This window comes from Quercus lobata, chromosome 4 (genome assembly GCF_001633185.2).
Source record: "Quercus lobata isolate SW786 chromosome 4, ValleyOak3.0 Primary Assembly, whole genome shotgun sequence".
Taxonomy (NCBI): domain Eukaryota; kingdom Viridiplantae; phylum Streptophyta; class Magnoliopsida; order Fagales; family Fagaceae; genus Quercus; species Quercus lobata.
Window position 1 is genome coordinate 31,460,217 of NC_044907.1, and position 12,149 is coordinate 31,472,365.

The following is a 12,149-nucleotide window of genomic DNA, read 5'->3' on the forward strand; positions in this document are numbered from 1 at the left end:
ACAAGACTACTTAACGGACAAAAATACCCATATGCAACCAATTCCTTCTTTTTTCTTTTTCTTTTTTTCTTTTTTTGTGCTGTCTTGGGGACGTTGCCTCCATTTTTTTTCTTTTTTCTTTTCCTATCCTAGGCTGGGCGTTGCCTTCTTCTTCTTTCTTTTTCTTTCTTTCTTTTTTTTTTTTTTTTTTTGATTTCCTAGGTGTTGCCTTCTTCTTCTTCTTTTTTTTTTTTTTCTTTTTTTTTTCTTTTTCATTTTTCTTTGTTTAACTAGACATGTTTTTATTTTTTAATTAATTGAGTTTTTTTTTTTTTTTTTTTTTGGTTGTTTGTCATTTATTTGTTTTAATTGACCATCATTTTTTAATAGGAGTATATAAGTAAATTTATAAAAATTCACTTTTTTCATCCTTTCACTTTTCTACTCCCAACTAAACAAAAAGGAAAGAAATTAAAATCTTCTCTATTTTTTCACTTTTCCAACCAATCAAACCCTTATTATAATTTACATGATTGGCACAAAGCTTTGATGATGTAGCTGTACCAGCCAGCTATCCATAGAGACAAGCATTCTGTAGTTCAGGTATAAACTCTTAATGGCTGCTTTACAATATTAATATACAAAGAATGTGTTTGCTATTAGCTTTAGGTTTTAGATTTTATATATACCTATTTAAAATTTCACTTTTTCTATCATTTTTTCAGTTTTTCAAATTTTTACACCTTTAGTAAAAAAAAATTCAGCAAAAACTAAATAAGTTATTCCAAAACAAACAAACAACACTCATGGAAAGTTGCTCATGTCTTAGTGTTGAAGCCTTAAGTTCGTAACGTAAATTTTTGCTTAATAGTACATACTACTACCACCAAATCAAGTTATCCCAGAGGCAACTCCTCATACAGATGAGTTGAGGATAAATAGCAGCAGAAGATATCACAAGCTAAAGTAGATAAATTAAAACCCAATTCGTAGCAATTCAAAGCAAAGCAAACTTCAAAATGTAATACAAGAGTGAGAGAAGCTTTTGAATCTACTTGAACTTGACGTAATGCCTAAGAAAAATGTTCCATATAGTTAAACAAAGGACTATAAGTCCGACAACTGTTGCAGCGCCTCTCCAAATATCGCGGAAATATACTGTTGTCAAGGATGCCATATTTCGATTCCAGAAGTTTTCATAGTGCCCATTAAGCTGTTCACTGAGATCAAAGTAACAAGATTTACATTCCACAATTTGATGACCAAGTTTGTTAACCAATTTCGCCACTGCTTCATCACTGCCAAGCCGGTTAACAACAGCCTTTCTCTCAACCAGCAAATTTACATCTTTCTCAGTGTTGATAAGATAATCCAATAGCAGAATGTAACTGCTGATGTAAGCTTGCTTGGGATAATGACACTGCTCCAAGGCCATGAGGTTTCTGAAAACACATTCAGTTGCATCTCCTACTTCAAAGACAGGGAGTTCCAAGAAAGGTTGCATTTGCTCAAAGCATGGTACGCATTTCATACATGGTAAGCAATTCAAAAGCCATGAGCAATTAAAAAATGGGCAGCGTTCGAAGCACCTATCCTTTCTGAATTTTATGTCAAGCACTCCTCTTTCTTGAACAGCTTTGAATTTCACTCCTAATTCATCAAGCTTTGTTGCGCAATATAGATGTTTGATCTCTCCTGTAGGGTTCAATTTTTCTGCAATATGAAAATATCTTACCAAATCAGTGAAATGTTTCACTTCCCTAGTTCTGTTGGACTTTAACTGTTTCTTCTCATAACAAGAGAAGTAGTTAAAGAAAGGGAAGATATGATTTGTTCTGGATTTCATTTTGTTTTTGCTGCTCTTCTTTGTGATGGCTGCAACTTGAAGAATCATTGAAGACGAATTTATATAAATCGTCCAGAATAAAAAGCGGAAGCTGATTCTCAAGCAATATCAAGTCTAGCTGTATAGCATTTCTCAGCCATGGTTTACTTAATATATGATCATCTTGATCTTCTTCTGGCGTTTCAGCATTCCTCCCTACAAGCTCAAGTATAAAGATCGCATCCAATAGAATCCTTTTTGTTAGGTTCTAAAGACTTAGGTATTTATATATTTAAAACTCTAATATGTATTGTTGGCAAACCATGATCAAAACAATGTGTTTAGAAGTGTTTTTGTCTTGCTCAAAGTTGTGTATTTAATGTAAAGTTGGAATCGAGCTAATGCAGAAAAGATTAATGCATTTCGGCCTGGCTCGATCGATCAAAGCTCGGGCAGAATGTTTTTTCTGCAGAATTTCCAACTCAGCCCTAGTTGTTTTAAAACGTTTTAGGGGTCTAAAAACCATCAAGTGGTATCAGAGCGAGTTGCTCTCGTGTTGTTGATCTTTTGATCACTGAGCTGATCCTTAACCCCTGTTGTTATGGATTCTTGGAAATTCTTTTTGCTAATTCATCAACTTGCTTACTTTGTGTATGTGTCATTTGTTAAGTTTGTTAAATCTTTCCTTGGACATCTTGGTCTTATCATATGTGGTAATAATTTTTTGTGTTATACTGCTTTAACCGCTTTAAAGGCACGTGATTCATGTCTTTGGTATTTGGATAGTAGTTGCTCCAGGCATATGACAGGGAACAAAGGATTATTCAAGGCCCTCTTTGAAGGAAGGATTAGGACAGTCACTTTTGGAGATGGAAGCAAATCTGTAATCTGAGGCATTGGAATTGTGGACATCCCAGGGTTACCAGTCTTTGAAGATGTTTGGTATGTTGATGGACTAAAGACAAATTTACTCAGCATCAGTTAGATTTGCGACAATGGACTGAATGTTCTCTTCATTAAGTATGAATGTGAGATACTTGATGGAAGAGGTGACTGTATGTGTGTTAGTGTAAGGACAACGAACAACTGTTATGGATTGACACCAAGCATAAGCAATAAGTGTTTCAGTGTAAAGATTGATCAAGTTGATTTGTGGCATCAATGGTTGGGGCATGTAAGTCATAAGCAGTTAGAAAAGATTTCTAAATGTGATGCTGTTGTTGGTTTACCTAAGTTTGAGAAGATAGATAAGAGCATATGTGGACCATGTCAGATAGGTAAACAGATAAAGTCTAAACATCCGTCTGTGGCTAGTGTTCAAACTTTAAGACCTCTGGAGTTACTGCACATTGATCTTATGGGTCTTGCTCGAGTTCAGTGTTTAGGAGGAAAGAAGTATATTCTAGTAGTTGTGGATGACTTTACCAGATATACTTGGGTTGTGCTTTTGAAAGATAAAGCTGAGGCTCCTGAGAAGATGATACATCTGTGTAAGAAATTGTAGGTTGAAAAAGATACTGTGATAGCCAGAATCAGAAGTGACCATGGAAGATAATTTGAGAATACCAAGCTGGCTACCTTCTGCAATGAACAAGGCACACATCAAGAGTTCTCTTCACCCAAGACACCACAACAAAATGGAATAGTTGAACGGAAAAATAGGGTCGTTCAGGAGATGGCACGTGTCATGCTACACAATAAAAAATTACCAAAATCTTTCTAGGGAGAAGCAGTTAACACTGCTTGTCATACACTCAATCGGTGTATTTCAGACCTGATTCCAAGAAGACTCCTTATGAACTCTGGAGAGGAAAGAAGCCGGTCGTTAAGTATTTCAGAATATTTGGTAGTGATTGTTACATTCTACATGATAGAGAGAACCTAGAGAAATTTGATGCAAAGAGTGGCAAGGGATATTTTCTAGGGTACTCCTCTACTAGTAGAGCATATAGAGTGTATAATCTAAGAACCAAAACTGTCATGGAATCATCTAATGTTGTGATCAATGATGAAGTATGTCCAGAAGCACATTCGGAAAGTACTACTCCGGTTCAAGATAAGCCTATGGAGGTAAATAACTCACTTCCTGTTGATTATGTTGGGAAACATAATGATGAGGAGCTAATGGTGTTGAATGATGCAATTTCTGTGCTATCAAGTCCTGAACCTTCCACTCCGGTTCATGTGACTTAACAGACTCAACATGAGTTTAGTCCTTTATCAGAACAGAAAGGAACATCTACATCTCTAGTTAAAGGTCCTTCCTCTAGAGTAAAGTTTAATCATCCCTCCTCAAATATATTGGGAAGTCTAAATGATAACATGAGATTAAGGTCAAAATCCTTAAGAGTAATTACACACTCATGCTATCTGTCCCAATTTGAACCGAAAAAGATAGATGAGGCACTTCAAGATGCTAATTGGGTAAACTCTATGCATGAAGAATTTCATCAATTTGTTCGGAATGATGTGCAGGAATTAGTTCCTAGACCAAAGGGTGTAAATGTAATTGGAACTCAATAGATCTTTAAGAACAAGTCAGATGAACATGGCACTGTTATCAAAAATAAATCAAGACTTGTTACTCAAGGCTACACACAAGTAGAAGAGATTGATTTTGATGAGACCTTTGCACCGGTAGCAAGATTGGAATCCATTAGGATACTGTTGGCTATAGCTAGTCATCTGAACTTCAAGCTATATCAAATGGATGTCAAAAGTGCTTTCTTGAATGGAATGTTGCAAGAAGAAGTATATGTTGAACAACCAAAAGGCTTTGTTGATCCTCACAGACCGGATGATGTGTATAAATTAAAGAGAGCTTTGTATGGTTTGAAACAAGCTCCACAGGCTTGGTATGATAGATTGACTGCATATCTCACTGAGCATGGCTTCAAAAGGGGATCTGCAGACACTACTCTCTTCATAAGAAAGGATAAGAACGGTTTTGTTGTAGCTCAAATTTATGTTGATGATATTGTTTTTGGTGCTACTAATGACTCTCTTGCTCATTCTTTTGCAGATGAAATGAAGGCGATGTTTGAAATGAGTATGGTTGGTGAACTAACTTATTTTTTGGGATTACAGGTGAAGCAAACGGACTCAGGGATCTACATCAACCAAGCAAAATATGCAAAGAATCTAGTCAAGAGATTTGGACTGAACAATGCTGCACATGCCAGAACACCTATGGCCACCAATGCAAAATTAACAAATGATCCATCAGGTGAGTCTGTTGACGTTACATTATATAGAAGTATGATTGGATGTCTTTTATATTTGACTGCTAGTCGGCCTGATATTGCATTTAGTGTTGGTGTTTGTTCTAGATTTCAATCTAATCCTAAAGTTTCACACTTAAATGCTGTCAAAAGAATAATTAAATATGTTGCTGGAACTTGTGATTATGGATTATTTTATAGTAAAGAGTCCAATCTGTCTCTTGCTGGTTTCTCTAATTCTGATTGGGCTAGTATTGCTGATGATAGAAAAAGCACCACTGGTGGGTGTTTTTATGTTGGAGCTAATCTCGTTACTTGGATGAGTAAAAAACAAAATTTTGTGTCCTTGTCTACTGCTGAGGCAGAATATATTACTACTAGAAGTTGTTGCTCACAACTTCTTTGAATGAAAATGGTTTTAACTGATTATGGGATATCCCAAGATACCATGGTTGTTTACTGTGATAACTCTAGTGCTAATGACATATCTAAGAACCTTGTTCAACATTCTAAGACTAAGTACATAGAGATTAGGTATCACTTCATTAGGAATCTTGTTGAAAGAAAGATTGTGTGTCTTGAGTATATTCTTACTAAACATCAGAATGCGTATTTTCACCAAACCTCTTGATAGAAGTAAGTTTGAGACTCTTCATCAAGTAATTGGTGTGATTCTGTGTCCCTGATCTATCTTGGCCTTCATGGTCCTTGTGCATCATTGCTCTATCCTTTGTGATCATTGTTCTTTTGTTTTGTTTTTTTTGTTTTTGTTTTTGTTTTTTTTTTTTGTTTTTTTTTTTTTTTTTTTTTTTTTGCATTTCTAGGTTTTTTTTTCATGCATTTTTTTTAGGTGTTTTTTTTTTTTTTTTTTTTTTTTTTTTTAATAAAAAATAAAAAATAAAAAAAAAGGGAAGAAAAAGGAAGCAAATTGTGTTTTGTACTATTCTTCTTGGTTTTTGAAGAACAAGGTTGGTCAATTTATTTTCACATAACATGTCATTTGTATCTTATTTAGCTTTGATGAGCTTACTTATTGCACTTTACTAGTTGAAGCTTTGTATTGCATGTTGTGTGGGAAAGATGTTTATGGTTTTTGATTACTCTGTCTTAATCTTGAAGTCACATGTTTTTGACTGTCGGACTTGAACTTTTAGAGAAAGGCATAAATAATCATCACACCACTATTCACTAGCCAATCATGAACATCTTAATGCATATCATAAGATTTTGTGCTTGAGAAAGTGTGGCACATGCACGAAAAGAACATAAGGTGAAACCTCGGTTTAAATTACTTAATACTTAAAATTGGTGTAAACTATTTGGCTTGATGCCAAAATCACATGACTTAAAATTGGTGTGTATATTATGAGGCATAAATTCAAAAAACTTACATGATTGCAAGCTTATGATCTAGGAGATGTGGAAGTTATATGATGTAACTCTTTAGGTGATAGTCTCTTTTAAATTCTTTGTGATGAATTTTGTAGACTTTGTGATTGATTGCTATTCACATATCACCTCACATGTATCTCAAGCTTTTGCTAGTTGCACATACTACACGAGTTACTCTTTGCTAAACTTTGTACATGTTATTGTGTGTGTCTATGGTCTGACCAACAAAGTTTTGCAACTACTTTGAATTTTGTCCAAAATTAATTTGTTGCTTGAAAATTTATGGAGAATGCAAGAAATTTTATTTTTGGGAAATTTGGGCTTAAAATTCTTGTTTTTGAAAATCACATCATCACATACTCATGCATTTTGTTCTTAAATTTCAATGCTTTGAGTTGATTCTGAATTTTTTTTTAAAAAAAAATTGTATTTTTCCTCAAATTTAGTGAGCCTCTGCCCATTTCAATCGATCCATTCTATTTTTCGATCAATCAAAATTTTTTTAAATATGTTTGAGAGAGCCTCTGACTGTTTTGATTGATCGAAACTGATTTTCAATCGATCGAACTTTTTTAAAATTGTTTTGTTAAAGTCTCTGTCTATTTCGATCGATCGAGGCTGTTTTTCGATCGATCGAAACTTGTGAATCATGTTTTTTTTAAAAGTCAGATTGGACTTTTTCAAAGTAATTTTTTCAAACCTTTTTCAAACTTTCCTCTCTCTCTCTCCGATTTGGCTAGGCTCCACTCAGGATTTTTTGTAGTTTTCCTTCGAAATTTTTGCAAGGTTTTCCTCTCTCTAAGCCGGTAAGTCCTTTATGCCCTTCCTTTTGCATTTTATTTCCTGTTTTCATGCATATTTCATGCATTTCATTGGTTATTTTCAGACTTAGCATATTTTGGGGTTTTTGATGATACAAACCGTATTTTGTGAAATTGATCATTGGGTTTTTGTTCTAGGATATTATAATCATGATCCTTGTGGTTTAATTTGATCAATTTTGTGGTTTTTGAAAAATTGAAAATTCTAGGGTTTGTAATTGATCCGAATTGGGGATTTTGTTCAAATTGGGTTAAATTGATGAAATTGGCTTGTTCAATTGATGGAATTGGTCATTATTTTCTGACATCTATCTTGTAAGATGATCAATTAGTCAATATCTTTCAAATTGATCAAGTGGTTTTCCAAATTTTGGGGTTTTTGTGTTAATACCTCTATGTTCAAGCCAATTTTGTGAATTTGAACTTATTTGGACTTAATTGCACTACATTAGGACATGCATCATGCCATTTAAATTGTTCATGCATTATATAGATTTTATTCTATATTTTTTATGTGCTAACTTGCAGTCTGCCCTTGGTATTTGTTTTGTTTTTTGTTTTTGTTCCTTTGCTTTGTGTTTTGGTCCTTATCCTAGCACCATGCCTAGGAAAACTAGAACCCATAGGACCCCTTCCACTTCCTCTGAGTCTCCCTCTAGGAGTAAGGTGTTTAGGAATGATAAAAGCAGAGAGGCCTTTGATACTTTGAACAGTAAGCATAAGATTTGGGCTGAGCGTGCTGTGGTTTTAGATGAGATTGATTCGCCCATTAGGGCTAACTTTGAGTCTCGAGGTTGGTTGCCTCTCTTAGAAATAAATCATCCACCCCGACCGCCCTGATCAGAGAGTTCTTCTCGAACCTCTCTTACCACGTCTATGATTCCAACACCCTTGTTAGGAGTTGGATATGAGGTGTTGAATTCACCATTACCCCAGCGTGTCATTCATTGTGGCCTATTTCTCATTTCCACACCATCCCTCTAGAGTGATGTGTGTTTTTGTATACTTTTGTTTCTGGTGCGTCGATTAGTTTCCCTCATTTGTTCCTTTGTTCTTTGAACAAGGTTCATAGAAGTTCTGTCGTAGGGCATGCGCTTATTCATCCTATTTTCATTCATAGGATTTTGCTCTTTTTAAGTCTAGATGGTTTTCCGTCTGGTGAGCCTGTTCATATTGTTGCTCCCATAGGTGCCACCTTTCTTAGACAGAGGGCTGCTCACATGCGAGTTGTTCCTTCGCGTCCTAGGGGTGCGTCATCTAGTGTTGTTCCCCCTCCTCCCTCTTCTGCAGGTGCTGATGATGCTGAGACGTCTGGTGCTGCTGCTGTTGGTACTGATGTTCCTCCACCGACTGCTTCGGATGATTTAGACATTCAACATACGTTGGATCATATCTTGACCATTCAGGCGGCTCATGGATAGATTTTGGTGGACGTGCTCGATGAGATCCGTGCCTTGGGTGCGGAATTGGCACAGTTTATACCACCTCCCTTTTGATGATGGATTTTGTTTGCCCTTTGGCATTCTATCACAAAAAGGGGGAGTACTTTGTAGAGTTTTTATTTTCAGGGGGAGAGCATTTCTTTGGTTGGAGCTTGTGGAGTTTAGATTGTATCTAGGTGTTTCACATTGTATTTTACCTTTTTAGCTCTTGCCTTGTTTTTTGATGGGTTATTCATGTTAGGGGGAGTATTATTTTTTTTGGTACCTTATATATTTCTTGTTTCAAACTGTTTATTGATTTATATTTATAAGTTATTCATTGATATATGTCTTTATTGTGTGTTGTTTGAAATCAAGAATTTAATTTGTTTACTTGTATTCTTTCCACACATGCGGTTATGCATTTTGTTTAGTGTTTCAGGAAATATACAGGTTGATTTAATTGAGCTGCTGTCTACTCTTGCAACTGATGGATAGTAGTTAGGATTGAATTTGTTTTATGAGCATTATTTGTGTAAAGGGCGTTTTTATTTGTAAACTTTGAGCTTCCAGTTGTGTTTTGTCACGGATTGCCAAAGGGGGAGTTTGTTAGGTTCTAAAAACTTAGGTATTTATGTATTTAGAACTCTAATATGTATTGTTGGCAAACCATGATAAAAACAATGTGTTTAGAAATGTTTTAGTCTTGCTCAAAGTTGTGTATTTAATGTAAAGTTGGAATCGAGCTAATACAGAAAAGATTAATGCATTTTGGCCTGGCTCGATCGATCGAAACTTAGGCTCGATCGATCAAAGCTCAGGCAGAATGTTTTTTCTGCAGAATTTCCAACTCAGCCCTAGTTTTTTTAAAACGTTTTAGGGTTTTCTAATTTGTCCTGAGTATAAAAGGCAAACCCTAGCCACGTTTTAGTGTTGCTCATATTGCGATTTGTAAATCTCTTGTGAGATCTAGAGGAGCTTTCCTTTACACAAACTTAGAGTTTTCAAGGAGAAGATTTATCTACACTTTGATGATCAACTCAGTTGCTGCCATTGAAGCTTAAAGAGAACACAAGCAGGTGTGCTTGTATTTGGTGGTGAATCCAAGAAAGAAGGAGTCCGTGGATTCGGAGCTTGCACGTGGTCGTGTCAGTAAGTTCTACTGGTTGGTAGCAATAAAAAGTCGAGCGTGGGGGCTTGTAAGTCTTATTATATGAACTTCGATTCTTTCAAGATAGTGGATTCAAGTTTACCTTGAGAATAGCTAGGTCAAATCCTCCTTAGGTTTTTACCAGTTTGGTTTCCTGGGTGATCATATCTTGTGTTATTTTTGTCCGCTGTTTTGCATGATATGATCTTTGTTATTGTGATAACCTAGACTTGTTAAATTGGACTAAGTAACAACTTGGCTAATTACCTAGGTTAAATCAATTGTTTTTAAGGGGTCTAAAAACCATCACTTTTTACAAACTGATTCTTACCTTATTTAGGGGCCTTTGCATAACTATGGCGGATTTGTAATTCCTTCTCTGCGACGATGCTTGCAAGATCCTCTGAGCTCTTGCTATATTTAGAATAGAAATCCTTAAAATATCTGATTTTTTGCATTTCCATTTCCCTCAAATCTTCATTCCCGTGGTGAAAAGGGCCTATGGAAATTAGCTTAGGAGTATAGGCCTATTTGTTTACTCTGTGCAATTTCTTTGGAACACTATAGATGCAGCATTCAGGCCACTGAGCAGGCTCCAGGTTCGGTGGAATGTCAATGACCAGCTTTTTACCTTTAAGTTCTTTCTTGGAAACATGATTTGCATCAGGGCGATCCATTGGTTTTCCTTTTCCTAGTGACAGACAAGTAAAACAATTATTACTAGCCATAGAATTCAGTCAGTCTAACCCACAAAACAAATTTCCATAGGCATGCACAATTGCCACCAGTTTCCATTTTGATTCATCAATGGTAAAGTTCAGAGCTTTATAATAGCAATTTACGATGATAAGAGCACTCACAGTAGTGGTGCTAAAAAGTTATATTGGTATATTTTAGCTCCTCACACACAAAAAGCAAGCTCTAGCAGTGGAGCTATACTTTTTTTTTTTTTTTGGCTGGTTTGCTACAATGCACATCTATTTATAGATGTGCACTATAGTTGAGAGCCAAAAAAAAAAAAAAAAAAAAAAATTATATTCTACCGGTGCCTCTCTCTCTCTCATTCTACACAATGCACAAACAGGAATCCTTTTTTTTTTTTTTTTTTTTTTCATTCTTTCACACTGTGCCTCTCTCTCTCTCTCTCATCTCTCTCAAGCTCACTCTCTCAACTCCAATCTCACTCCCTCAACTTCAGTCACCGACCCACGAAGCTCGACTCATCCTCATCCACGATGTCACTGAAGCTTGACGTCACCGAAGCTACCTCGTTCATTGCCGGCGATTAGCCTCAGACCCACGCCGCCATCCGCCTCAGACCCTCGCTGCCGATCGCCTTAGACACACGCCGCCAGCCATAAGCCACCGCTGCCGCCCATCTCTCTATTCTCTTTGCTGTGATTGAGTTTTTTCTTTTGTATTTTTTTTTAAATTTTTTTTAATGTATTTTCATATGGGTTTGGTGGCTGTGGTGGTGGTGGTTGATTTTGGCTATGGTAGTGGCGGTGGATGATTTTGACAGTGGGTTTGTGGATTTTAGTTGTGTTGGTGGATGATTTTGGGTTTGCTAGTGGGTTTTGTGGATTTTGGCTATGATTTTTGTGGTTTATGGTTGTGGTTGTGGCTGTGGTTGTGGTTGTGGTTGTGGCAGTGGTAGTGGGTTGTGGTTGTGGTTGTCATGATTGGTGGTTTGTGGTGACTGGTGGCGATGGGGTTGTGGTTTTGTTTTGATTTTTTTTGGTTTTTTTTTCTATGTTATGTTGTGGTTGCCAAAGTAGAGTGGTGGTTGTAGCCAGTGGTGGTGGTGGTGGTGGTGGTTGTGGCTGTGGCTAATGGTAGAGGTGGTTGTGGTTGGTGCTGTTGATGTTTTTTGGGTAGTGGGATATATTATTTTATTGCAGTGGTTATATTATTTTATTATGATGTTTATATTATTTTATTGTATTGAAAGCTAAAATAGATCCACTACTACAGCATGTGTGTAGGTAAAATAGATAAAGTAACTTTTATTAGTGCTAAATAGCTAAAATTATAGATCCACTGCTGTGAATGTTCTAATAAAATATAAAAAATTTAAAAGTCTAAAAATTGTGTAAGAACCAACTACTGATTAGTCTTCTAGTAACTGTTAAAGCCTTAGAGGTCATCCTTTTTTTACCTTTATATGTGTATAAAACTAAACGTGGCAAAACAGGCGGCCAGGTTAGGTCAATCGGGTCAGTGGGTCAAATGGCTCGTGGGTTAAAACGGATCATTTTTAAATGGGTCAATTGGGTTGCGAGTCAGGTCGGGTTGACCCGTATTTTTCAAACTAGTTTTATTTTTTTTTATTTTTTTTAT

The 12,149-nt window shown here is 36.0% G+C and overlaps 1 pseudogene; it reads right to left on the reverse strand.

The window, feature by feature from the left end:
* Positions 1 to 929: 929 nt before the first annotated feature.
* On the reverse strand, positions 930 to 10,486 carry LOC115985029 (annotated as a pseudogene).
* Positions 10,487 to 12,149: the final 1,663 nt, after the last annotated feature.